The sequence below is a fragment of the Polyodon spathula genome, unplaced genomic scaffold, assembly GCF_017654505.1.
Source record: "Polyodon spathula isolate WHYD16114869_AA unplaced genomic scaffold, ASM1765450v1 scaffolds_3282, whole genome shotgun sequence".
NCBI classification, from domain to species: Eukaryota; Metazoa; Chordata; class Actinopteri; order Acipenseriformes; family Polyodontidae; genus Polyodon; species Polyodon spathula.
In genome coordinates this window covers 22,501-46,053 of record NW_024474745.1, presented here as the reverse complement: position 1 = coordinate 46,053, position 23,553 = coordinate 22,501, and the positions used below count along the sequence as shown (strand labels likewise).

At 47.6% G+C, this 23,553-nt stretch overlaps 17 non-coding genes and 5 pseudogenes across 17 annotated transcripts; all 22 read right to left on the bottom strand.

Moving 5' to 3' along the window:
* Positions 1-89: 89 nt before the first annotated feature.
* LOC121311768 lies at positions 90-270 on the bottom strand (annotated as a pseudogene).
* A 2,331-nt stretch (positions 271-2,601) lies between these two features.
* Positions 2,602-2,719, bottom strand: LOC121311738. The gene has a single exon (XR_005949483.1). It is a non-coding gene; the product is annotated as a U5 spliceosomal RNA (small nuclear RNA).
* A 400-nt stretch (positions 2,720-3,119) lies between these two features.
* On the bottom strand, positions 3,120-3,310 carry LOC121311773. Its single transcript, XR_005949514.1, has one exon. It is a non-coding gene; the product is annotated as a U2 spliceosomal RNA (small nuclear RNA).
* A 2,124-nt stretch (positions 3,311-5,434) lies between these two features.
* Positions 5,435-5,552, bottom strand: LOC121311736. The gene has a single exon (XR_005949481.1). It is a non-coding gene; the product is annotated as a U5 spliceosomal RNA (small nuclear RNA).
* Positions 5,553-5,927: 375 nt separating this feature from the next.
* Positions 5,928-6,137, bottom strand: LOC121311776 (annotated as a pseudogene).
* Positions 6,138-8,031: 1,894 nt separating this feature from the next.
* Positions 8,032-8,149, bottom strand: LOC121311786. The gene has a single exon (XR_005949522.1). It is a non-coding gene; the product is annotated as a U5 spliceosomal RNA (small nuclear RNA).
* A 369-nt stretch (positions 8,150-8,518) lies between these two features.
* Positions 8,519-8,717, bottom strand: LOC121311775. Its single transcript, XR_005949515.1, has one exon. It is a non-coding gene; the product is annotated as a U2 spliceosomal RNA (small nuclear RNA).
* Positions 8,718-10,376: 1,659 nt separating this feature from the next.
* Positions 10,377-10,494, bottom strand: LOC121311735. The gene has a single exon (XR_005949480.1). It is a non-coding gene; the product is annotated as a U5 spliceosomal RNA (small nuclear RNA).
* A 450-nt stretch (positions 10,495-10,944) lies between these two features.
* On the bottom strand, positions 10,945-11,150 carry LOC121311778 (annotated as a pseudogene).
* Positions 11,151-12,064: 914 nt separating this feature from the next.
* On the bottom strand, positions 12,065-12,182 carry LOC121311734. Its single transcript, XR_005949479.1, has one exon. It is a non-coding gene; the product is annotated as a U5 spliceosomal RNA (small nuclear RNA).
* A 422-nt stretch (positions 12,183-12,604) lies between these two features.
* Positions 12,605-12,797, bottom strand: LOC121311755. The gene has a single exon (XR_005949499.1). It is a non-coding gene; the product is annotated as a U2 spliceosomal RNA (small nuclear RNA).
* Positions 12,798-12,978: 181 nt separating this feature from the next.
* Positions 12,979-13,096, bottom strand: LOC121311785. The gene has a single exon (XR_005949521.1). It is a non-coding gene; the product is annotated as a U5 spliceosomal RNA (small nuclear RNA).
* Positions 13,097-13,473: 377 nt separating this feature from the next.
* LOC121311766 lies at positions 13,474-13,658 on the bottom strand. Its single transcript, XR_005949510.1, has one exon. It is a non-coding gene; the product is annotated as a U2 spliceosomal RNA (small nuclear RNA).
* Positions 13,659-15,790: 2,132 nt separating this feature from the next.
* Positions 15,791-15,908, bottom strand: LOC121311787. Its single transcript, XR_005949523.1, has one exon. It is a non-coding gene; the product is annotated as a U5 spliceosomal RNA (small nuclear RNA).
* Positions 15,909-16,317: 409 nt separating this feature from the next.
* On the bottom strand, positions 16,318-16,510 carry LOC121311759. Its single transcript, XR_005949503.1, has one exon. It is a non-coding gene; the product is annotated as a U2 spliceosomal RNA (small nuclear RNA).
* A 200-nt stretch (positions 16,511-16,710) lies between these two features.
* Positions 16,711-16,828, bottom strand: LOC121311733. The gene has a single exon (XR_005949478.1). It is a non-coding gene; the product is annotated as a U5 spliceosomal RNA (small nuclear RNA).
* A 428-nt stretch (positions 16,829-17,256) lies between these two features.
* LOC121311779 lies at positions 17,257-17,466 on the bottom strand (annotated as a pseudogene).
* A 1,879-nt stretch (positions 17,467-19,345) lies between these two features.
* On the bottom strand, positions 19,346-19,463 carry LOC121311732. The gene has a single exon (XR_005949477.1). It is a non-coding gene; the product is annotated as a U5 spliceosomal RNA (small nuclear RNA).
* A 584-nt stretch (positions 19,464-20,047) lies between these two features.
* Positions 20,048-20,240, bottom strand: LOC121311719. The gene has a single exon (XR_005949465.1). It is a non-coding gene; the product is annotated as a U2 spliceosomal RNA (small nuclear RNA).
* A 183-nt stretch (positions 20,241-20,423) lies between these two features.
* LOC121311731 lies at positions 20,424-20,541 on the bottom strand. The gene has a single exon (XR_005949476.1). It is a non-coding gene; the product is annotated as a U5 spliceosomal RNA (small nuclear RNA).
* Positions 20,542-20,955: 414 nt separating this feature from the next.
* Positions 20,956-21,156, bottom strand: LOC121311771 (annotated as a pseudogene).
* Positions 21,157-23,291: 2,135 nt separating this feature from the next.
* Positions 23,292-23,409, bottom strand: LOC121311730. The gene has a single exon (XR_005949475.1). It is a non-coding gene; the product is annotated as a U5 spliceosomal RNA (small nuclear RNA).
* Positions 23,410-23,553: the final 144 nt, after the last annotated feature.

The following is a 23,553-nucleotide window of genomic DNA, read 5'->3' as shown; positions in this document are numbered from 1 at the left end:
GCTCTCTCTCTCTCTCTCTCTCTCTCTCTCTCTCTCTCTCTCTCTCTCTCTCTCTCTCTCTCTCTCTCTCTCTCTTTTGACCTTTCTGAGAAATGGGCACCGTTCCCGGAGGTACTGCAATACCGGGTCGATGCGTGGAGTGGACGGAGCAAGCCCCGCTTCCATCTCCCGCTTCCAAAAATCCATTTAATATAGACGGTCCCCCTATGGGGGACGTATCAGATATTAAACTGATAAGAACAGATTTTTTTTTTTTTTTTTTAAAGTTTTTATTTATTTTCATTAAACAAAGAAAAACATACTCATACATAATCAAACCACTAAATACAATACAGAACAAAAACAGTCACATTATCGAAGTCATAAAGAACTTTACAATAAAAAACAGACCCTTTGAAAAAAAACTACACGACTAACACTTACACCCACAATACCATAACAAATAACAAAGACAAAAACACCCAAAACCACAAGAACATGTTATCATTACAAACCCAAACCACTAAACCAAAGACTAGCTAATACATAAAACCAATAACTAACATATATTCTGAAAAACACCATTTCTTTAAATTTACATATATGCAAATCAACCCCTGAACACAAACCCACAAAAAACGTTCAAAAAACACATATAGACAACATCATTTCATTATAATAATCATCACACAAACATACAATTCAGCAAAAAAACAAAAAACAAAAAACAAAACCATATTCCCCTATTTCTTTTCCGCCTCCCTCCTTGCTATATCTGCTTTCCGTCTAGCATCTTGCAAAATCCTGTCCCTCTCAATCCAATACTTCTGTACCTCACTCTCCGGTGCAGGTCCCTTTCTCAGTCTTTCATTCCAAATCATTAATTCACTAAATTCCTTCTCACAGTAACAAGACATTAAAGTATGTCTATAGGTAGAAGTCTCTACACCTTTCTTTTTCTTCTTCTCCTCTTGTATTACCATCTTCTCTGCCCAAGTTAGCCGTTCGTACGCCTCCTTTTCCTGTTTCCTTTTCTCCTTTACGTCTTCGATTCTTTTTTTCCTCCTTTCCTCCTCTTCTTCTACACTTTCAGACCAGCTTGGCCCGACTACACCCTCGCTGGTACTCTCTTCACTACTGCTCACAGCTCCAATCTCCCTCTCTTTCCGCTTTCTTTGAACTCCACTCTCCGTTGCCTCCATCGCCTCACTCTCTTGCACCTTGTCCGCCCCACCACCACCTTCACCCACACCACCACCACACATACTCTCATCTGCACCCCCTTTTACTACATTACCACTCATACCCCCTCCACCTCTCTCCACACCATGTTCCTTACCTACAAGACCACCACTTTTACTCCCTCCACACATCCCCTTTACACTCCCATCTTTCTTTACCCCATCACCACACTCATTTGCTCGCTCACCATCCATACTACTTCCACCTCCACTCATTCCCTTTCCACTCCCACCTTTCTTTGCACCATCACCACCCTCATTTACTCCCTCACCAGCCATACCACCTCCACTTCCACTCTTTCCCTCTTCACTCCCATCTTTCTTTGCACCATCACCACTCTCATTTGCTCGCTCTCCATCCATACCACGCTTCCCACACTCTCTGTACAAATGATCGAAAGATCCACACATACTACAACTCTTTGGGGTGTTGCAGTCCATCGCTTCATGCCCCTTCCTCCTACACTTTTGGCAGAACACCACTTGACACTCACTCGCCTCATGTCCTTCAGTGTCACACTTGAAGCATTTCCTTGGTTGCCCAGGGTAAGATAGAAAACCCCTGTTTCCTCCAATCTGTACCTGGCCCGGAGGGTGTATTATACCCCCCTCTTTTGTACTACAAATCCTCAGCCTAACAAAGAATTTCCATTTCCCAGTCCAAATACCTGCAGGGTCAAGAACTTTAAAAGGTCCCGAAATAATATCGCAAACCCGACCAACGTACTGTGCAACATCCTCTTGTCCAACATATGGGTTGTACATAAAAACAAATAAAGGTCGAACTTCCCTTGCAAACAAAGGGTCTCCAATATACATTGAAAAAGGTCTTTCATTTTTCTTCTGCTGAAAAACATCCCACACATTTCGAGCCAGTTCTTCGCTACATAGAGCTAAATCAAAAAACTTATCATAATTTTGGAAACAAAAAATAGACTTAACTTCCAGCTTCAGTCCTTTCAGCAGCACTTCCTTAACGAAAAATTCACGTCCACCTGGCGTATTCTTCCATTCTCCAACATCCACGGTCCTCAGCTGTTTCTCCAACTCCTCACTCCATCGAAACCGGATCAGGTTCTGCATTCTCCTTCCCGTTGCCATCGCATCCAGCTCCCAGCGCCTTCTCTTTCTCAGCAAATATTCAAAATGCTGCGGTCATGCCACATACACTTGAAATGAGCCAAGAGGCCGAGAAGCGATGCCCACAATGGTTTTGGCCAAACGCCCCGGGCGCGGCCGCCCGCCGCAGCAGTCGTGGTACTTGCTTCTCGGGCGGGCGGAGGGAGGAAGGAAGGAAGGAAGGAAGGAAGGAAAGGTGCCGGGCTCCAACGGGGGCGACCGCCCTTTCTGTGCTCGTTCTGCTTTTAAACTCCAGGTGGAGCCCCTCCCTGAGGGGAAGGGCTGTCCAAAAATTGGATCGAACTCGTAAATGCTCCTCTCCACGGAAATCTTTAGTAAAAGGCGAAAGGTTCATTCGAGCTGTAGAGAAGCCGGAGCGTGCCTTTGCTGGTGGCCGAGCCCTTCCGGCCGGCCCAAAGGCCCAAAGGCCCTCCCCTCTGCCAAGCGGCAGCGAGGCCACGCACGCAAAACAAAAACAGGGAACTCCTCCCAAAACGCATCTGCCGTTCCGCCCCGGCGAAAGGGCGCTTTGCTGCTGCTGCTACACTGGCCTGCTGCGTGTGTTAGGCCTGCCTGAATATGAAATATGAAAAAAAAAAAAAAAAAAAAAAAAAAAAAACGAAAAAAGGAAAACGGCGCGTCCCAGGAAAGGGGAGGGTGGGGCTCTCTCTCTCTCTCTCTCTCTCTCTCTCTCTCTCTCTCTCTCTCTCCTCTCTCTCTCTCTCTCTCTCTCTCTCTCTCTCTCTCTCTCTCTCTCTCTCTCTCTTTTGACCTTTCTGAGAAATGGGCACCGTTCCCGGAGGTACTGCAATACCGGGTCGATGCGTGGAGTGGACGGAGCAAGCCCCGCTTCCATCTCCCGCTTCCAAAAATCCATTTAATATAGACGGTCCCCCTATGGGGGACGTATCAGATATTAAACTGATAAGAACAGATTTTTTTTTTTTTTTTTTTTTTTTTTATAAATTTATTAAATCTTTTCAAAAAAAACACAAACAATAAATACAAACTGTAAACCACAAATCCTTATCCATTACAAAAACTAAATAATACTTCACAAAAAAACAATTCGTTTATACATTTCAAAAACACAAACTTATTATCATTACAAAACTAAAACATACAATCAAAATCTGTCTAATACATATAAAACAATAACTAAGAAACTAAACATATAATCTAACAGCACAAGAAAAAAAAACCCTTTCAATTTACATATATGCAAATATTCAAAAAAAATACTAATACTCCTCTAAACACAATCCCACTCACCCACCCATCTCTAATTCTAAATACACCGTTTACATAACCCCTCCACCTCTAAATACACCTCCTAAGAAAACCAAGAACATTATTTTTTCCTAGCGTTCCCCCTCTTTAACGCCTCAAAAAAAACTTTCCGCCTCTCTTCCTCATAACGGTTCCACTCCGCCTCTGTTATTCTTCCCTTCTTCATCCTCTCCTTCCACTCCAGAAGTTCGGCGAACTCCTTGCCACAAAAAGTCCTCATTATGGCCTCCTCCTTTTGTCGGTACTCCGCCTCACTCACTTTATTTTTCTTCACTTCCTCCTTCTCCATTCTCTCACCCCAACTTGGGCTCTCTGTTTCCCCTTTCTCTTTTTCCTCCACACTCTCACTCCGACTCGAACCAGCTGTTCCTCTTACCCCTCTTGACTCTGCTTCACTTCCCAGGTCCTCTGTTACGCTTTCCTCTCCTCCACTCCTGCTTCTCGATTGGCCCTCCCTGACCCACTCCTCATTCCCGTCTCTCTCCTTCCTCTTCCTCTGCACCTCTCCTCCCTCTTCCTCCATTGGAACAGGAATGGACTCATCAGTGGACACCTGAAGGCCTCCCTCCTCCTTTTTTCCCAGGACTCCTCCCCTTTCTTTTGTCTGTTCCGGCTTTGATTTTCCCGCCATTTCGCCTCCTTCTGTCTGAGCTCCACCCCCAACACTCTTTTGTGTTCCAGACTCAAAAGTTTTAGCTTTCTGTCTGTCAGGCTCTCCACTCTTCTTAGCTCCAGGTTGTTGCTTCTCCTCCTTCTCCTTCTGTTTTGTCTCTTGGCTCTGCTTTTTCTCTTTCCCTCCTCCTGCTGCTGCTTCAGCATAGCTCCTTGACCTCTTTTCGCAGTCTTTATACAGGTGATCCATTGCCCCACAAAGATTGCATTTTTTCTTTTCTCCACAGTCTCTACTGATGTGCCCCACCTTGTTACAGTTCCTGCAAACAGTCTCTGTGCACTCTGCAGCATAGTGGTCTGCTGCAGAGCACTTGTAACAAACATCAGGCTGTCCTGCGTACCTGATAATCCCTCTATTCGGCCCGATGTAGAACACAGGTTTCAGGCCTACATGGGTTCCGCTCCTCTGCTCCATCTTGAACCTCCCATAGAACTTCCTCCAGTTAGTCCAAATGCCTGCAGAATCCATTATTTTAACTAGCCCATGCTTCACTACAAAAAACCTTTCAATAAAGCTCTGGATCTCCTCTTCTGGCACTTGGGCACTATTCATGCGAACATGAAAGGTTTTCCAGTCCAGAGTAAAAATCGGTTCAAAAAAGAACTCACTCGCTGTTTCCATAGGGCTTTGCTCAAACACTCCCTTCTTCTCCCAGCAGATGTCCTCGTTCATCAAGGTGAGATCAAAAAGTCCTCTCTTCCCATAATCCTGCAGGCACAGGATCTCTTCCAACTTTAACTGCAACAATCCAAAGACGATTTCGTCGACGAATCTTTTTCGGTCCCATTTCTGCTGCTCAGCATCCTTCACCTGGAACCGGATAGTATTCTTGCTACTGCTGTATTGCATAGCTCCACTTACTACCCAATCGCCTTCTCTTCCTTCAGCAACCAATAAGCTGCGGACAAGCCACACACCCAATTGGTCAGAGCCAAGAGGCCGAGAAGCGATGCCCACAATGGTTTTGGCCAAACGCCCCGGGCGCGGCCGCCCGCCGCAGCAGTCGTGGTACTTGCTTCTCGGGCGGGCGGAGGGAGGAAGGAAGGAAGGAAGGAAGGAAGGAAAGGTGCCGGGCTCCAACGGGGGCGACCGCCCTTTCTGTGCTCGTTCTGCTTTTAAACTCCAGGTGGAGCCCCTCCCTGAGGGGAAGGGCTGTCCAAAAATTGGATCGAACTCGTAAATGCTCCTCTCCACGGAAATCTTTAGTAAAAGGCGAAAGGTTCATTCGAGCTGTAGAGAAGCCGGAGCGTGCCTTTGCTGGTGGCCGAGCCCTTCCGGCCGGCCCAAAGGCCCAAAGGCCCTCCCCTCTGCCAAGCGGCAGCGAGGCCACGCACGCAAAACAAAAACAGGGAACTCCTCCCAAAACGCATCTGCCGTTCCGCCCCGGCGAAAGGGCGCTTTGCTGCTGCTGCTACACTGGCCTGCTGCGTGTGTTAGGCCTGCCTGAATATGAAATATGAAAAAAAAAAAAAAAAAAAAAAAAAAAAGAACGAAAAGAGCGGGAAAACGGCGCGTCCCAGGAAAGGGGAGGGTGGGGCTCTCTCTCTCTCTCTCTCTCTCTCTCTCTCTCTCTCTCTCTCTCTCTCTCTCTCTCTCTCTCTCTCTCTCTCTTTTGACCTTTCTGAGAAATGGGCACCGTTCCCGGAGGTACTGCAATACCGGGTCGATGCGTGGAGTGGACGGAGCAAGCCCCGCTTCCATCTCCCGCTTCCAAAAATCCATTTAATATAGACGGTCCCCCTATGGGGGACGTATCAGATATTAAACTGATAAGAACAGATTTTTTTTTTTTTTTTTTTTTTTATTTTTTAAATTAAAATCTTCACAAAAACAACACACTAATTATGACAATACACAAAACAAAAAAAACATTCAAAAAACAAAATACTCCAAAACTTTTCAAACACAAATACTCATTCAAAAACAACAAAAATCTTATTTCAAAGCCAGAACTGAAATCATTAAACACAAATACCCTTACTCAAATTCTCAAAACTAGTTATTTTCTTTTATAACAGACCGTCATAACTAAGACTCATCAACTCTTTTTTACAATTTCTCTGTTATTTCATATAACCAAAATTCTATTTACTTTACATATATGCAAATCAAAAACAATCCCATTAATACTCTTCTATTAATCTTTTCAAAACACATTTATAACACAATACAAAAACTAACTATCTATCTAATACATAACTACAAAAAACACTAACTAACCCTATATCCAAAAGAAAAAACTACATTTTGTTCTACATCTGCACAAAACATTCCCCATCTACCATTACCCCATTTACATATCCCATCCACCTGAAACAGAACAACCAATCAGAAACTTACACATGTCACAAACTGAAAAACATTGCTCAAGTCTTTTTAACAATTCTCACAATTTTCTCAGTTCCAGTCTCTTTCTCCTTTTCTACCTCCTCCACCTGCTCTGCCCAGTCTTTCTTCTCTTCTTTCCCTGCAGTCGTTCCAGACCCGCTCACTTCTGCTTCCTCTGCTGTCTTCTTCTCAGCCGTCTGTCTCTGCTGCTTTACGACTTTTTTCTTTGCCGCTACTGCCACTGGTTTCTCCGCTGACACTATTTTATCCATGGTCTTTAGTTTCTCCACAGTCTTCTCCTTGGCTCCAGTCTCCTCCGTACCCTTCTTCCCCTTCTCACCTTCCAAATCCTCCTCCACACTGGATTCCTCATCACTGCTCGTCCTTTTCGCAGCCCCAGCGTAACTCGAAGCTCTCTGTGGACACTCGTAATACAAATGATTAAAGCTACCACACAAATTACACCTCCTCTTTTCTTTACAGTCTTTAGTATTATGATCCTTCTTTTCACAGTTTCTACAATACATGTTCTTACACTCTCCCGCCTCATGACCCGTTCCATTACATTTCCGACACAATTTCGGCTGACCAACATAAAACAAATAACCCCGGTTAGATCCAATAGAGAAGGAGGAAGGCGGATGCTTCACTCCCTCATATCCCTCCTTGCTGGGTCGAAATCTTGTCCATATCTTCCAAGTACCGGTCCATAGTCCAAACTCATCCATACATTTCTCCGGTGGCCTGACCACATTACAAAACTGCTCCAAAAAAATAGCAACCTCCCCTGCCGGCACAAACGGGTTATACAAATGAACATGAACAACACGGACTTCTTGCAAAAAAAGAGCTTCGAAATTAAACAAATTCAAAGGTGTCATTTTCTCATTCTGTCTCAGGCAATTCCAAACTTTTCTACAATAGTCTTCAGTTTTAAAAGTCAAATCATAAATTCCTCTTGCCTGAAAGTCTTGTAGACAAAAAAATTGACTCGTGTCAATTTTAACTTTCCCCAGCAACTGTCGGATGAAATCAGTTCTCGTCATCTCAGGCGTTCCTTCTTTCCTCAGCATGCGAATTGTATTCTTCAGCCTTGGTCCCGGGGGTTTCGACGTAGTCTCCGCCATGGTCTCGTCTTTCCCACGCCTTCTCTTCCTCCTGAGATCACTGCTGCGGTCAAGCCACACACAAAGATCTGAGCCAAGAGGCCGAGAAGCGATGCCCACAATGGTTTTGGCCAAACGCCCCGGGCGCGGCCGCCCGCCGCAGCAGTCGTGGTACTTGCTTCTCGGGCGGGCGGAGGGAGGAAGGAAGGAAGGAAGGAAGGAAGGAAAGGTGCCGGGCTCCAACGGGGGCGACCGCCCTTTCTGTGCTCGTTCTGCTTTTAAACTCCAGGTGGAGCCCCTCCCTGAGGGGAAGGGCTGTCCAAAAATTGGATCGAACTCGTAAATGCTCCTCTCCACGGAAATCTTTAGTAAAAGGCGAAAGGTTTATTCGAGCTGTAGAGAAGCCAGAGCGTGCCTTTGCTGGTGGCCGAGCCCTTCCGGCCGGCCCAAAGGCCCAAAGGCCCTCCCCTCTGCCAAGCGGCAGCGAGGCCACGCACGCAAAACAAAAACAGGGAACTCCTCCCAAAACGCATCTGCCGTTCCGCCCCGGCGAAAGGGCGCTTTGCTGCTGCTGCTACACTGGCCTGCTGCGTGTGTTAGGCCTGCCTGAATATGAAATATGAAAAAAAAAAAAAAAAAAAAAAAAAACGAAAAGAGCGGGAAAACGGCGCGTCCCAGGAAAGGGGAGGGTGGGGCTCTCTCTCTCTCTCTCTCTCTCTCTCTCTCTCTCTCTCTCTCTCTCGCTCTCTCTTCTCTCTCTCTCTCTCTTTTGACCTTTCTGAGAAATGGGCACCGTTCCCGGAGGTACTGCAATACCGGGTCGATGCGTGGAGTGGACGGAGCAAGCCCCGCTTCCATCTCCCGCTTCCAAAAATCCATTTAATATAGACGGTCCCCCTATGGGGGACGTATCAGATATTAAACTGATAAGAACAGATTTTTTTTTTTTTTTTTTTTTTTTTTTTTTTTTTTTAAATTTATTAAATGCTTCACAAAAATAAACCACTACAATTATACATCAAAAACAAAAGTCAAAAAAACTTCAATACTTCTCAAACACAAATACCCATTCATAAACAAGGAAAAAAGGAAGGATACCAAAACCAGAACTAAAATCCGCCCTTAAACACAAATATCCTTACTCAAATACACAAAACTAATTATTTTCTTTTATAACAGACAGTCATAAACTACCACTCCTCAACTCTTTTTTGGCGAGTTTTTTCTGTTATTTTTGCACTAGTCTCTTTCTCTCTTTCTGTTTCCTCCACTCGGTCCGCCCAGTCCTTCTTCGGCTCTTTCCCAGGCAAAGACCCAGGCTCCTTCACTCCCGCTTCCGCTGCTGACCTCTTCTCTGCCGGCTGTCTCTGCTGCTTTCCGGAAGAGCACGCTGAAAGGGGAAGGTCTAATTAGCGCAGCACTCTCGGCCACGTTCTCCCTTCCAGATGTAGTCGCGGGCACTGACACCGTTTTCTCCTCCGACTTTCTCTCAGATACCGCTGATGACACTGACACTGGTTTCCCCGCAGTCTTCGTCACACCTCCTTTATCCCTTGCACCTTTCTTTTTCTCCTCGTCACTCTCCATCACCTCGCTCTCCATCTCCTCACTGGAATCCTCCTCACTGCTCACAGGTTCAGTATAACTTGCGGCCCTGTGCGGACACTTATAAAACAGATGGTTAATATCCCCACACAAATTACACTTTCTCCTTTCCTTGCAATCCTTCGTATTATGTCCTTTTTTGTTACAGTTTCTGCAGAATAAGTCCTTACATTCCTCAGCCTTGTGACCCATTGCATTACACTTCCTGCACAGCTCCGGTTGTCCAATATAATACAAAAATCCACGGTTTGAACCAATGGAAAAAGAGGAAGGCGGATGCTCCACCCCCTCATACCCCACTTTACTGGGGCGGAACCTCGCCCACACTCTCCAGGTTCCGTTCCACATTCCAAATTCATCAGAGCACTTCTCAGGCGGCCTGACCACTTTGCAATACCGTCCCAAAAATGTCGAAACATCCTCCCCAGGTACAAACGGATTATACATGTGCACGTATACCACTCGCACTTCTTGTATAAAAAGAGGTTCAAGAATAAACGAACTTAAAAGCCTCGTTTCATTATTCTTAAAACATTTCCAGACACTCTGACAATAGACTTCAGTTTTAAGCGTTAAATCAAAAATTCCCCTTGCCTGGAAATCTTGCAGACAGAATACTTCGTTGAAGTCCAATTCGACCTTCTTCATAATACTGTTCACGAAATCCTTTCTTGACATAGCCTTCATCCCTTCCTTCCTCAGCAAACGAATCGTGTTCCTCAGACGAGGTCCCGGGGGCTTTGTTGCAGTCTCCTCCATCCTTTCGCCTTCTCTTCCTCAATGGAACCGGTTAGGGGGAATGCTGCGGTCAAGCCACATACAATCGGATCGGAGCCAAGAGGCCGAGAAGCGATGCCCACAATGGTTTTGGCCAAACGCCCCGGGCGCGGCCGCCCGCCGCAGCAGTCGTGGTACTTGCTTCTCGGGCGGGCGGAGGGAGGAAGGAAGGAAGGAAGGAAGGAAGGAAAGGTGCCGGGCTCCAACGGGGGCGACCGCCCTTTCTGTGCTCGTTCTGCTTTTAAACTCCAGGTGGAGCCCCTCCCTGAGGGGAAGGGCTGTCCAAAAATTGGATCGAACTCGTAAATGCTCCTCTCCACGGAAATCTTTAGTAAAAGGCGAAAGGTTCATTCGAGCTGTAGAGAAGCCGGAGCGTGCCTTTGCTGGTGGCCGAGCCCTTCCGGCCGGCCCAAAGGCCCAAAGGCCCTCCCCTCTGCCAAGCGGCAGCGAGGCCACGCACGCAAAACAAAAACAGGGAACTCCTCCCAAAACGCATCTGCCGTTCCGCCCCGGCGAAAGGGCGCTTTGCTGCTGCTGCTACACTGGCCTGCTGCGTGTGTTAGGCCTGCCTGAATATGAAATATGAAAAAAAAAAAAAAAAAAAAAAAAAAAAAAAAAAAAAAAAACCACAAAGAACGAAAAGAGCGGGAAAACGGCGCGTCCCAGGAAAGGGGAGGGTCGAGGGTTGGGAAAGGGGAGGGAGGTTCAGGGGGGACCTCTCTCTCTCTCTCTCTCTCTCTCTCTCAGCTCACTCTCTCTCTCTCTCGCTCTCTCTCTCTCTCTCTCTCTCTCTCTCTCTCTCTCTCTTTTCTTTTGACCTTTCTGAGAAATGGGCACCGTTCCCGGAGGTACTGCAATACCGGGTCGATGCGTGGAGTGGACGGAGCAAGCCCCGCTTCCATCTCCCGCTTCCAAAAATCCATTTAATATAGACGGTCCCCCTATGGGGGACGTATCAGATATTAAACTGATAAGAACAGATTTTTTTTTTTTTTTTTTTTTTTTTTTTTTTTTTTTTTATATATTAAATAACCTGGCTCCAACGGGGCGACCGCCCCAAATAACAAATCCCAAAATAAACATCTTCACTTAAACTCGGCCAACTCCCTCGAGGGCCATCTTCAAAAAATTCACAAAAACCAACACACAAAACCTTTACACAAAAAACCTGTTCTCATAACCCAGTCCATTCAAAAGTCCAAACCGTTCAAATCCATTCCTACAAAATCTTCATCCAAAACCCATAACCCAGTCCAATCCATTAATGTCTTCTTCCAATCCATTCCATTTCTATTCCGAATCTACTTCCAGATCCTTCCAAAATCCAAATCTTCTTCCTGTCCATTCTGTATCCAAATCCATTTCTTTGTCCGCTCCCTTCCGTGATCCAAATCCATATCTTCATTCTGTCCCTTTCAAACCATCTATGCAAATCACTGTATCCAAAATCCAAAATCTTCATCCAGTCCTTTCCTAATTCAAATCCGTTTCTTCACAACCATATCCATATCCATAATCAAAATCTTATCCCAGTCCATTCCAAAAACTGTGCATCCAAAACCATTTCCATTTCTCTCTCTCTCTCTTAGCCATAACCCAGTCCATTCCAAAACTCCAGTGACCATTTCTAATCCATTTTCTTTTCCATTTTCATTTTCCTGAATCCTTAACCTAGATTCTAAGGGAACGCCTTGATCTCAGCCAAGCTCCGACCAGTGCTGTGACTCTACACCCACACATGATCGGAGCCAAGAGGCCGAGAAGCGATGCCCACAATGGTTTTGGCCAAACGCCCCGGGCGCGGCCGCCCGCCGCAGCAGTCGTGGTACTTGCTTCTCGGGCGGGCGGAAGGAAGGAAGGAAGGAAGGAAGGAAGGAAAGGTGCCGGGCTCCAACGGGGGCGACCGCCCTTTCTGTGCTCGTTCTGCTTTTAAACTCCAGGTGGAGCCCCTCCCTGAGGGGAAGGGCTGTCCAAAAATTGGATCGAACTCGTAAATGCTCCTCTCCACGGAAATCTTTAGTAAAAGGCGAAAGGTTCATTCGAGCTGTAGAGAAGCCGGAGCGTGCCTTTGCTGGTGGCCGAGCCCTTCCGGCCGGCCCAAAGGCCCAAAGGCCCTCCCCTCTGCCAAGCGGCAGCGAGGCCACGCACGCAAAACAAAAACAGGGAACTCCTCCCAAAACGCATCTGCCGTTCCGCCCCGGCGAAAGGGCGCTTTGCTGCTGCTGCTGCTGGTACACTGGCCTGCTGCGTGTGTTAGGCCTGCCTGAATATGAAAAATGAAAAAAAAAAAAAAAAAAAAAAAAAAAAAGAACGAAAAGAGCGGGAAAACGGCGCGTCCCAGGAAAGGGGAGGGTGGGGAGGGAGGGTGGGGCTCTCTCTCTCTCCATCCCTCTCGAGCTCGTCGCTTTAATGCTCTCCCCGATAACAACGCCACTCTCTCGGGTCGCTCGCTCTCTCTCTCTCTCTCTCTCTTTTGACCTTTCTGAGAAATGGGCACCGTTCCCGGAGGTACTGCAATACCGGGTCGATGCGTGGAGTGGACGGAGCAAGCCCCGCTTCCATCTCCCGCTTCCAAAAATCCATTTAATATAGACGGTCCCCCTATGGGGGACGTATCAGATATTAAACTGATAAGAACAGATACTACACTTGATCTGAGCCAAGAGGCCGAGAAGCGATGCCCACAATGGTTTTGGCCAAACGCCCCGGGCGCGGCCGCCCGCCGCAGCAGTCGTGGTACTTGCTTCTCGGGCGGGCGGAGGGAGGAAGGAAGGAAGGAAGGAAGGAAGGAAAGGTGCCGGGCTCCAACGGGGGCGACCGCCCTTTCTGTGCTCGTTCTGCTTTTAAACTCCAGGTGGAGCCCCTCCCTGAGGGGAAGGGCTGTCCAAAAATTGGATCGAACTCGTAAATGCTCCTCTCCACGGAAATCTTTAGTAAAAGGCGAAAGATTTATTCGAGCTGTAGAGAAGCCGGAGCGTGCCTTTGCTGGTGGCCGAGCCCTTCCGGCCGGCCCAAAGGCCCAAAGGCCCTCCCCTCTGCCAAGCGGCAGCGAGGCCACGCACGCAAAACAAAAACAGGGAACTCCTCCCAAAACGCATCTGCCGTTCCGCCCCGGCGAAAGGGCGCTTTGCTGCTGCTGCTACACTGGCCTGCTGCGTGTGTTGGGCCTGCCTGAATATGAAATATGAAAAAAAAAAAAAAAAAAAAAAAAAAAAAACGAAAAGAGCGGGAAAACGGCGCGTCCCAGGAAAGGGGAGGGTGGGGCTCTCTCTCTCTCTCTCTCTCTCTCTCTCTCTCTTCTCTCTCTCTCTCTCCCTCGCTCTCTCTCTCTCTCTCTCTCTTTTGACCTTTCTGAGAAATGGGCACCGTTCCCGGAGGTACTGCAATACCGGGTCGATGCGTGGAGTGGACGGAGCAAGCCCCGCTTCCATCTCCCGCTTCCAAAAATCCATTTAATATAGACGGTCCCCCTATGGGGGACGTATCAGATATTAAACTGATAAGAACAGATTTTTTTTTTTTTTTTTTTATTGAAAATATTTTATTAATTCTTTTCAAAGAAAACATTACATTTATGGTTATAAACCATATCTATTACAAATCATCACAAAAAAAACAAAAAACAAACAAAAACATTCAAAAACAACCAAAAACAAAAAAACAAAAACATTTCATTACAATAAACTTTAGCATAATCAAAATAACAAAAACACACAATACATCAATTCTTCAAAAATAACAGAGCCATCAATTTTCCAAAATAAAACATATCAATTTTCCAAGGTTTTAAACATATACAACAACAAATATTTCAAAAACAAAAAAGCAAAACAGTCTTTTATTCCCACTCCCACTCTTCAGTTTCAACATTTCTTTCTCAACTCAAAAATCATATCCAACACAAAACAAAATCTTTCTTTTAAACCTCTTTACTTCTTAATAATCCCCTTTCTTTTCTCTTCGTCTTTCCATCTGGCACATAACAAAACTCTATTCCTTTCTGTTCTGTATTTTTTAACCTCTGCCTCTGTTATCACCCCCTTCAACAATCTCTCCTTCCAAGCCATTAACTCAAAAAACTCCCTCCTACAAAGACTCCGCATTAAATTATCCTCCTTTTCTTCCATTATTTTCCCCTCAAAATCCCTCGGTTCCAGTCCTCTTAAAGGGACTCCTCTTCTTTTCCTCATCTCCTCCTTCTCCACGATTTCATACCAGCTGGGCCCAGCTGCACCCTCATTGGCACTCTCCTCACTCCTGCTCCCGGCCCCAGGTTCTCTGTCCTTCCGCTTTTTCTTTATTTCACTCTCCGTTTCCTCCATCGCCTCACTCTCTTGCACCTTGTCCGCCCCACCATCACCTTCACCCACACCACCACCACACATACCCACACCTCCACCCCCTTTCACTTCCTTACCACTCATACCCCCCCCACCACTAACCACTCTCACCACACCACCTTCCTTACTTACATCACCACCCCCTTTACCCCCTCCACTCATTCCCTTTCCACTCCCACCTTTCTTTGCACCATCACCACCCTCCCTTGCTCGCTCACCATCCATACCACTCCCACCTCCACTCTTTTCTTCTCCACTCCCATCATTCTTTGCACCATCACCACCCTCACTTTCTCTCTCACCACCCATACCACGCTTTCCACACTCTCTATACAGGTGATCCAGTGCTCCACATATACTGCAACTTTTTGGGGTTTTACAGTCCATCGCTTCATGCCCTTTTCGCCTGCATTTCTGGCAGAACATTACTTTGCACTCGCTCGCCTCATGCCCTTCGGTGTCGCACTTAAAACACTTTCGCGGTTGCCCAGGGTAACTTAAAAAACCCCTGTTTCCCCCAATCTGTACATGACCCGGAGGGTGTACTATACCCCCCTCCTTTGAACTACAAATCTTCAGCCTTACAATAAATTTCCACTTCCCGGTCCATATACCAATAGGGTCAAGCACTTTAAAAGGTCCCGAAATAATGTCGCAAAAACGGCCAACATACTGTGCGACTTCCTCCTGCCCAACATACGGGTTATACATGAAAACAAACAATGGCCGAACTTCCCTTGCAAATAAGGGATCTGCGATATACATCGAAAAAGGCCTTTCATTTCTCTTCTTCTGATAAGTATCCCAAACGCTCTGAGCCAATTCTTCACTGCACAAGGCCAAATCAAAAAACTTTTCATAGTTCTGAAAACAGAAAATAGACTTCACCTCCAAATTTAGTCCTTTCAACAGCACCTCCTTCACAAAGAATTCTCGTCCGCCAGGTGTATCCTTCAATTCTGCAATATCGACGCTTTTCAGTTCCTTCTCCAAAACCTCACTCCATCGGAAACGGATCAGGTTCTGCATCCTCCTTCCAGTCGCCATCGTATTCCGCTCCCAGCGCCTTCTCTTCCTCACTGGATCCTCAGGATGCTGCGGTCATGCCACATACACTTGAGCAGAGCCAAGAGGCCGAGAAGCGATGCCCACAATGGTTTTGGCCAAACGCCCCGGGCGCGGCCGCCCGCCGCAGCAGTCGTGGTACTTGCTTCTCGGGCGGGGCGGAGGGAGGAAGGAAGGAAGGAAGGAAGGAAGGAAGGAAAGGTGCCGGGCTCCAACGGGGGCGACCGCCCTTTCTGTGCTCGTTCTGCTTTTAAACTCCAGGTGGAGCCCCTCCCTGAGGGGAAGGGCTGTCCAAAAATTGGATCGAACTCGTAAATGCTCCTCTCCACGGAAATCTTTAGTAAAAGGCGGAAGATTTATTCGAGCTGTAGAGAAGCCAGAGTGTGCCTTTGCTGGCGGCCGAGCCCTTCCGGCCGGCCCAAAGGCCCAAAGGCCCTCCCCTCTGCCAAGCGGCAGCGAGGCCACGCACGCAAAACAAAAACAGGGAACTCCTCCCAAAACGCATCTGCCGTTCCGCCCCGGCGAAAGCGCGCTTTGCTGCTGCTACACTGGCCTGCTGCGTGCGTTAGGCCTGCCTGAATGCATGAAAAAAAAGAAAAAAAAAAAAAAAAAAAAAAAAAAAAAAAAAAGAACGAACAGAGAACTCGGAAGGGGCAGGTCTTCCCTCAACGGCGCTCCACGCCCTCCCGGAACGGGGGAGGGTGGGGCTCTCTCTGCTCTCTATCTCTCTCCTCTCTCTCGCTCTCTCTTTTTTTTCTCTCTCTCTCTCTCTCTCTCTCTTTTGACCTTTCTGAGAAATGGGCACCGTTCCCGGAGGTACTCCAATACCCGGTCGATGCGTGGAGTGGACGGAGCAAGCCCCGCTTCCACCTCCCGCTTCCAAAAATCCATTTAATATAGACGGTCCCCCTATGGGGGACGTATCAGATATTAAACTGATAAGAACAGATACTACACTTGATCTGAGCCAAGAGGCCGAGAAGCGATGCCCACAATGGTTTTGGCCAAACGCCCCGGGCGCGGCCCCCGGGCCCCGGCCGCCCGCCGCAGCAGTCGTGGTACTTGCTTCTCGGGGGGGCGGCGGGAGGGAGGAAGGAAGGAAGGAAGGCAGGAAGGAAAGGTGCCGGGCTCCAACCGGGGTCGACCGCCCTTTCTGTGCTCGTTCTGCTTTTAAACTCCAGGTGGAGCCCCTCCCTGAGGGGAAGGGCTGTCCAAAAATTGGATCGAACTCGTAAATGCTCCTCTCCACGGAAATCTTTAGTAAAAGGCGAAAGGTTCATTCGAGCTGTAGAGAAGCCGGAGCGTGCCTTTGCTGGTGGCCGAGCCCTTCCAGCCGGCCCAAAGGCCCAAAGGCCCTCCCCTGTGCCAAGCGGCAGCGAGGCCACGCACGCAAAACAAAAACAGGGAACTCCTCCCAAACCGCATCTGCCGTTCCGCCCCGGCGAAACGGCGCTTTGCTGCTGCTGCTGCTGCTGCTACACTGGCCTGCTGCGTGCGAGATCCGGACGGACTTATACAAATAATGAAATATGAAACAAAAAAAAAAAAAAAAAAAAAAAAGAACGAAAAGAGCAGGAATCCAACGGCGCGTCCCAGGAAAGGGAGGGTGGGCTACACCCCTCCCTCCTAACTCCAACCCAACCCGGGCTCTCTCTCTCTCTCTCTCTCTCTCTCTCTCGCTCTCCCTCTCTCTCTCTCTCTCTCTCTCTCTCTCTCTCTTTTGACCTTTTTGAGAAATGGGCACCGTTCCCGGAGGCACTGCAATAACGGGCCGATGCGTGGAGTGGACGGAGAAAGCCCCGCTTCCATCTCCCGCTTCCCAAAATCCATTTAATATAGACGGTCCCCCCATGGGGGACGTATCAGATATTAAACTGATAAGAACACCAGATTTTTTTTTTTTTAAAGTTTTTATTTATTTTCATTAAACAAAGAAAAAACATACTCATACATAATCAAACCACTAAATACAATACAGAACAAAAACAGTCACATTATCGAAGTCATAAAGAACTTTACAATAAAAAACAGACCCTTTGAAAAAAAAACTACATGTTAAATCTCAAAAATTCCAAGTCACAAAAAAAAAAAAAAAAAAAAAAAAAAACCCCCAAAATGGTCAGGTCACAAAAAAAAAAAAACCCAAAACTACTCTAAACTATTTCCCTCACTTTCTCGCCGCTTCTTCCGCCTTCTTCTTTGCTTCCAGAAAAATTCTCATTTTCTCCTCTTCATATTCCTTCCATTCTAAATGCGAAACCCTCGCTCCTCTTATCCTCTCCTTCCATCTCATTAAATTTTCATAGTCCCTGGGACATGCCACCCTCATTAAATGCTCTATATCTTTCTCCGTCCACACGACACTCTTCTTCTTAACCTCTTCCTCCCTCTTCTTTACCTCTTCCTCCTTCTTCTTTACCTCTTCCTCCACCCTATCACCCCAACTCGAACTTGATGTTGCTCCCTCCTCTCCTCCTTTCATCCTCCTTGTTTGACATTCAGCGGTCCTCTCATCCTTCCCTTCTCTGTCTTTCCTCTTCCTTTGTACCTCTCCTTCTACTCCCTCCATTGGGTCAGCAACAGATTGCTCTTCCCGGGACCTCTGCTGGTCATCTTTGGAACTGCCTTCCTTCTCCTCCTTTCTCGGGTCTCCGCCTCTTCCCTTTGTTTGCTCAGTTCCACATTTTCCCGCCGTTCCGCCTCCTTCCTTTGTGACTCCTCCCCCAACACTCTTTCCTTTGTTCTTCTCAGTGCCTTTTTTTTCTTCTTCTTTCCCTCTTTCTGTTTTTTCCTCCTCTGTATCTTCTCTTTTCTTCCCTCCTCCTTTGGCTGCCTGAGCATAACTTTTCTTACTTTGAGGGCAATCCTTATACATATGTTCCTTTGAGCCACAGAGGTTACACATCATCCCTCCGGGACAATCCCTTGCAACATGTCCCATTTGCAAACAATTTCTGCAAACAACCTCCCCACACTCTGCTGCAAAATGTCCACTCCTGCTACATTTGAAACAAACTCTGGGCTGTCCTTTATAATACAGAGTCCCTCTTACTGTTCCAATCATCAGGTCGGGTCTAATGTGAATCATCTTCCCCTCCCTGGTATACAACCTTGCAGTATACTTAAACACACCATTCCACAAACCTTCAGTATCGATGCTCTTAACTGGATCCTCACTTCTCAGCTCAAATCTTCTCTTCAGAAATGTAGTGATGTCCTCCACAGGAAAGAAGGGGCAGGCCATCGTCACAAAAACTGTTCTCCACTCTTTCAAAAACAAAGGCTCCAAGTTAAAAACTTTGACTGGCAGTTGCTCCTTGTTCTCCTCATATATCCTAATCGCCTTCAAACAATCCTCTTCCGAATGCAAAGTCAAGTCAAAAGTTCCTTTTGCGATATTATCCTTTAGGCAGTGTACATCTTCTGCTTCCAGCTCCAGTAGCCCAAACACAACCTCCAACACGAATTTTCTTCTTCCCCATAGCCCGGTCAACTCCTTTAACTGGAACCGCAGGGTGTTTTTTCCAAAACCTTCCTCCATTTTCAGGTCACACACTCTATCCAGCTCACGCTTTCTAGACCAATACCTGTCGCCTTCTTAAGTCACCTGACCAGAGCCAAGAGGCCGAGAAGCGATGCCCACAATGGTTTTGGCCAAACGCCCCGGGCGCGGCCGCCCGCCGCAGCAGTCGTGGTACTTGCTTCTCGGGCGGGCGGAGGGAGGAAGGAAGGAAGGAAGGAAGGAAGGAAGGAAAGGTGCCGGGCTCCAACGGGGGCGACCGCCCTTTCTGTGCTCGTTCTGCTTTTAAACTCCAGGTGGAGCCCCTCCCTGAGGGGAAGGGCTGTCCAAAAATTGGATCGAACTCGTAAATGCTCCTCTCCACGGAAATCTTTAGTAAAAGGCGAAAGGTTCATTCGAGCTGTAGAGAAGCCGGAGCGTGCCTTTGCTGGTGGCCGAGCCCTTCCGGCCGGCCCAAAGGCCCAAAGGCCCTCCCCTCTGCCAAGCGGCAGCGAGGCCACGCACGCAAAACAAAAACAGGGAACTCCTCCCAAAACGCATCTGCCGTTCCGCCCCGGCGAAAGGGCGCTTTGCTGCTGCTGCTACACTGGCCTGCTGCGTGTGTTAGGCCTGCCTGAATATGAAATATGAAAAAAAAAAAAAAAAAAAAAAAAAAAAAAAAAGAGAGCGGGAAAACGGCGCGTCCCAGGAAAGGGGAGGGTGGAGGGAGGGAGGGTCATCTCTCTCTCTCTCTCTCTCTCTCTCTCCGAGCTCCGGGGGCTTTGGTGATACGAGGTAGCTCGAGGGAGGAGTGGGTGTGTTGGGGGGGGGGGGAGGGTCGGTGAGGAGGTGTGAGGGGGTGACGAGATTGAATGTGGTTTGGGGTTGGTAGGGTGTTGTGGGGTGTTTGGGTGAGGGGCGCCAGAGTTTTGAGCGCCTTTTGAGAGAGGCAGAGGTGGGTGAGGGGGCTTCTCTCTCTCTTTTGCTCCCTTCTTTTTTCCTTTCTGTCGTTGTTATATTCTGAGTATCTGTGCACCGTTCCCGGAGGTACTGCAATACCGGGTCGATGCGTGGAGTGGGCGGAGCAAGCCCCGCTTCCATCTCCCGCTTCCAAAAATCCATTTAATATAGACGGTCCCCCTATGGGGGACGTATCAGATATTAAACTGATAAGAACAGATACTACACTTGATCTGAGCCAAGAGGCCGAGAAGCGATGCCCACAATGGTTTTGGCCAAACGCCCCGGGCGCGGCCGCCCGCCGCAGCAGTCGTGGTACTTGCTTCTCGGGCGGGGGCGGAGGGAGGAAGGAAGGAAGGAAGGAAGGAAGGAAAGGTGCCGGGCTCCAACGGGGGCGACCGCCCTTTCTGTGCTCGTTCTGCTTTTAAACTCCAGGTGGAGCCCCTCCCTGAGGGGAAGGGCTGTCCAAAAATTGGATCGAACTCGTAAATGCTCCTCTCCACGGAAATCTTTAGTAAAAGGCGAAAGGTTCATTCGAGCTGTAGAGAAGCCGGAGCGTGCCTTTGCTGGTGGCCGAGCCCTTCCGGCCGGCCCAAAGGCCCAAAGGCCCTCCCCTCTGCCAAGCGGCAGCGAGGCCACGCACGCAAAACAAAAACAGGGAACTCCTCCCAAAACGCATCTGCCGTTCCGCCCCGGCGAAAGGGCGCTTTGCTGCTGCTGCTACACTGGCCTGCTGCGTGTGTTAGGCCTGCCTGAATATGAAATATGAAAAAAAAAAAAAAAAAAAAAAAAAAAAAAAACGAAAAAAGCGGGAAAACGGCGCGTCCCAGGAAAGGGGAGGGGGGAGGTGGCTCTCTCTCTCTCTCTCTCTCTCTCTCTCTCTCTCTCTCTCTCTCTCTCTCTCTCTCTCTGTCGCGAGAGAGCTCTCTCTCTCTCTCTCTCTCTCTCTCTCTCTCTCTTTTGACCTTTCTGAGAAATGGGCACCGTTCCCGGAGGTACTGCAATACCGGGTCGATGCGTGGAGTGGACGGAGCAAGCCCCGCTTCCATCTCCCGCTTCCAAAAATCCATTTAATATAGACGGTCCCCCTATGGGGGACGTATCAGATATTAAACTGATAAGAACAGATTTTTTTTTTTTTTTTTTTTTTTTTTTTTTTTTTTTGAAAATGTTTTATTAATTCTTTTCAAAAGAAAACATTACATTTATGGTTATAAACCATATCTATTACAAATCATCACAAAAAAAAAAAAAACAAACAAAAACAAAAAAAAAAAAAACAAAAAAACAAAAAACAAAATCATTTCATTACAATAAACTTTAGCATAATCAAAATAACAACAAAAAAACACACAATACATTAATTCTTCAAAAATAACAGAGCCATCAATTTTCCAAAATGAAACATATCAATTTTCCAAAGTTTTAAACATATGCAACAACAAATATTTCAAAAACAAAAAACAAAAAAACAATCTTTTATTCCCACTCCCACTCTTCAGTTCCAACATTTCTTTCTCAACTCAAAAATCATATTCAACACAAAACAAAAAACTTTCTTTTAAACCTCTTTACTTCTTAATAATCCCCTTTCTTTTCTCTTCATCTTTCCATCTTGCACATAACAAAACTCTATTCCTTTCTGTTCTGTATTTTTTTACCTCTGCCTCTGTTATCACCCCCTTCAACAATCTCTCCTTCCAAGCCATTAACTCAAAAAACTCCCTCCTACAAAGACTCCGCATTAAATTATCCTCCTTTTCTTCCATTATTTTTCCCTCAAAATCCCTCGGTTCCAGTCCTCTTAAAGGGTCTCCTCTTCTTTTCCTCATCTCCTCCTTCTCCACGCTTTCATACCAGCTGGGCCCAGCTGCACCCTCGTTGGCACTCTCCTCACTCCTGCTCCCGGCTCCAGGTTCTCTGTCCTTCCGCTTTTTCTTTATTTCACTCTCCGTTTCCTCCATCGCCTCACTCTCTTGCACCTTGTCCGCCCCACCATCACCTTCACCCACACCACCACCACACATACCCACACCTGCACCCCCTTTCACTTCATTACCACTCATACCCCCTCCACCACTAACCACTCTCACCACACCACCCTCCTTACTTACATCACTACCCCCTTTACTCCCTCCACTCATTCCCTTTCCACTCCCATCTTTCTTTGCACCATCACCACCCTCCTTTGCTCGCTCACCATCCATACCACTCCCACCTCCACTCTTTTCTTCTCCACTCCCATCATTCTTTGCACCATCACCACCCTCACTTGCTCTCTCACCACCCATACCACGCTTTCCACACTCTCTATACAGGTGATCCAGTGCTCCACATATACTGCAACTTTTTGGGGTTTTACAGTCCATCGCTTCATGCCCTTTCCGCCTGCATTTCTGGCAGAACATTACTTTGCACTCGCTCGCCTCATGCCCTTCAGTGTCGCACTTAAAACACTTTCGCGGCTGCCCAGGGTAACTTAAAAAACCCCTGTTTCCCCCAATCTGTACATGACCCGGAGGGTGTACTATACCCCCCTCCTTTGAACTGCAGATCTTCAGCCTCACAATAAATTTCCACTTCCCAGTCCATATACCTATAGGGTCAAGCACTTTAAAAGGTCCCGAAATAATGTCGCAAAAACGGCCAACATACTGTGCGACTTCCTCCTGCCCAACATATGGGTTATACATGAAAACAAACAAAGGCCGAACTTCCCTTGCAAATAACGGATCTGCAATATACATCGAAAAAGGCCTTTCATTTCTCTTCTTCTGATAAGTATCCCAAACACTTTGAGCCAACTCCTCACTGCACAAAACCAAATCAAAAAACTTTTCATAATTCTGGAAACAAAAAATAGACTTCACCTCCAGTTTCAGTCCTTTTAAGAGCACCTCCTTCACAAAGAATTCTCGCCCGCCTGGTGTATCCTTCAATTCTGCAGCATCGACGATCTTCAATTCTTTCTCCAAAACCTCACTCCATCGGAAACGGATCAGGTTCTGCATCCTCCTTCCAGTCGCCATCGTATTCCGCTCCCAGCGCCTTCTCTTCCTCACTGGATCCTCAGGATGCTGCGGTCATGCCACATACACTTGAGCAGAGCCAAGAGGCCGAGAAGCGATGCCCACAATGGTTTTGGCCAAACGCCCCGGGCGCGGCCGCCCGCCGCAGCAGTCGTGGTACTTGCTTCTCGGGCGGGCGGAGGGAGGAAGGAAGGAAGGAAGGAAGGAAGGAAAGGTGCCGGGCTCCAACGGGGGCGACCGCCCTTTCTGTGCTCGTTCTGCTTTTAAACTCCAGGTGGAGCCCCTCCCTGAGGGGAAGGGCTGTCCAAAAATTGGATCGAACTCGTAAATGCTCCTCTCCACGGAAATCTTTAGTAAAAGGCGAAAGGTTCATTCGAGCTGTAGAGAAGCCGGAGCGTGCCTTTGCTGGTGGCCGAGCCCTTCCGGCCGGCCCAAAGGCCCAAAGGCCCTCCCCTCTACCAAGCGGCAGCAAGGCCCGCACGCAAAACAAAAACAGGGAACTCTTCCCAAAACGCATCTGCCGTTCCGCCCCGGCGAAAGGG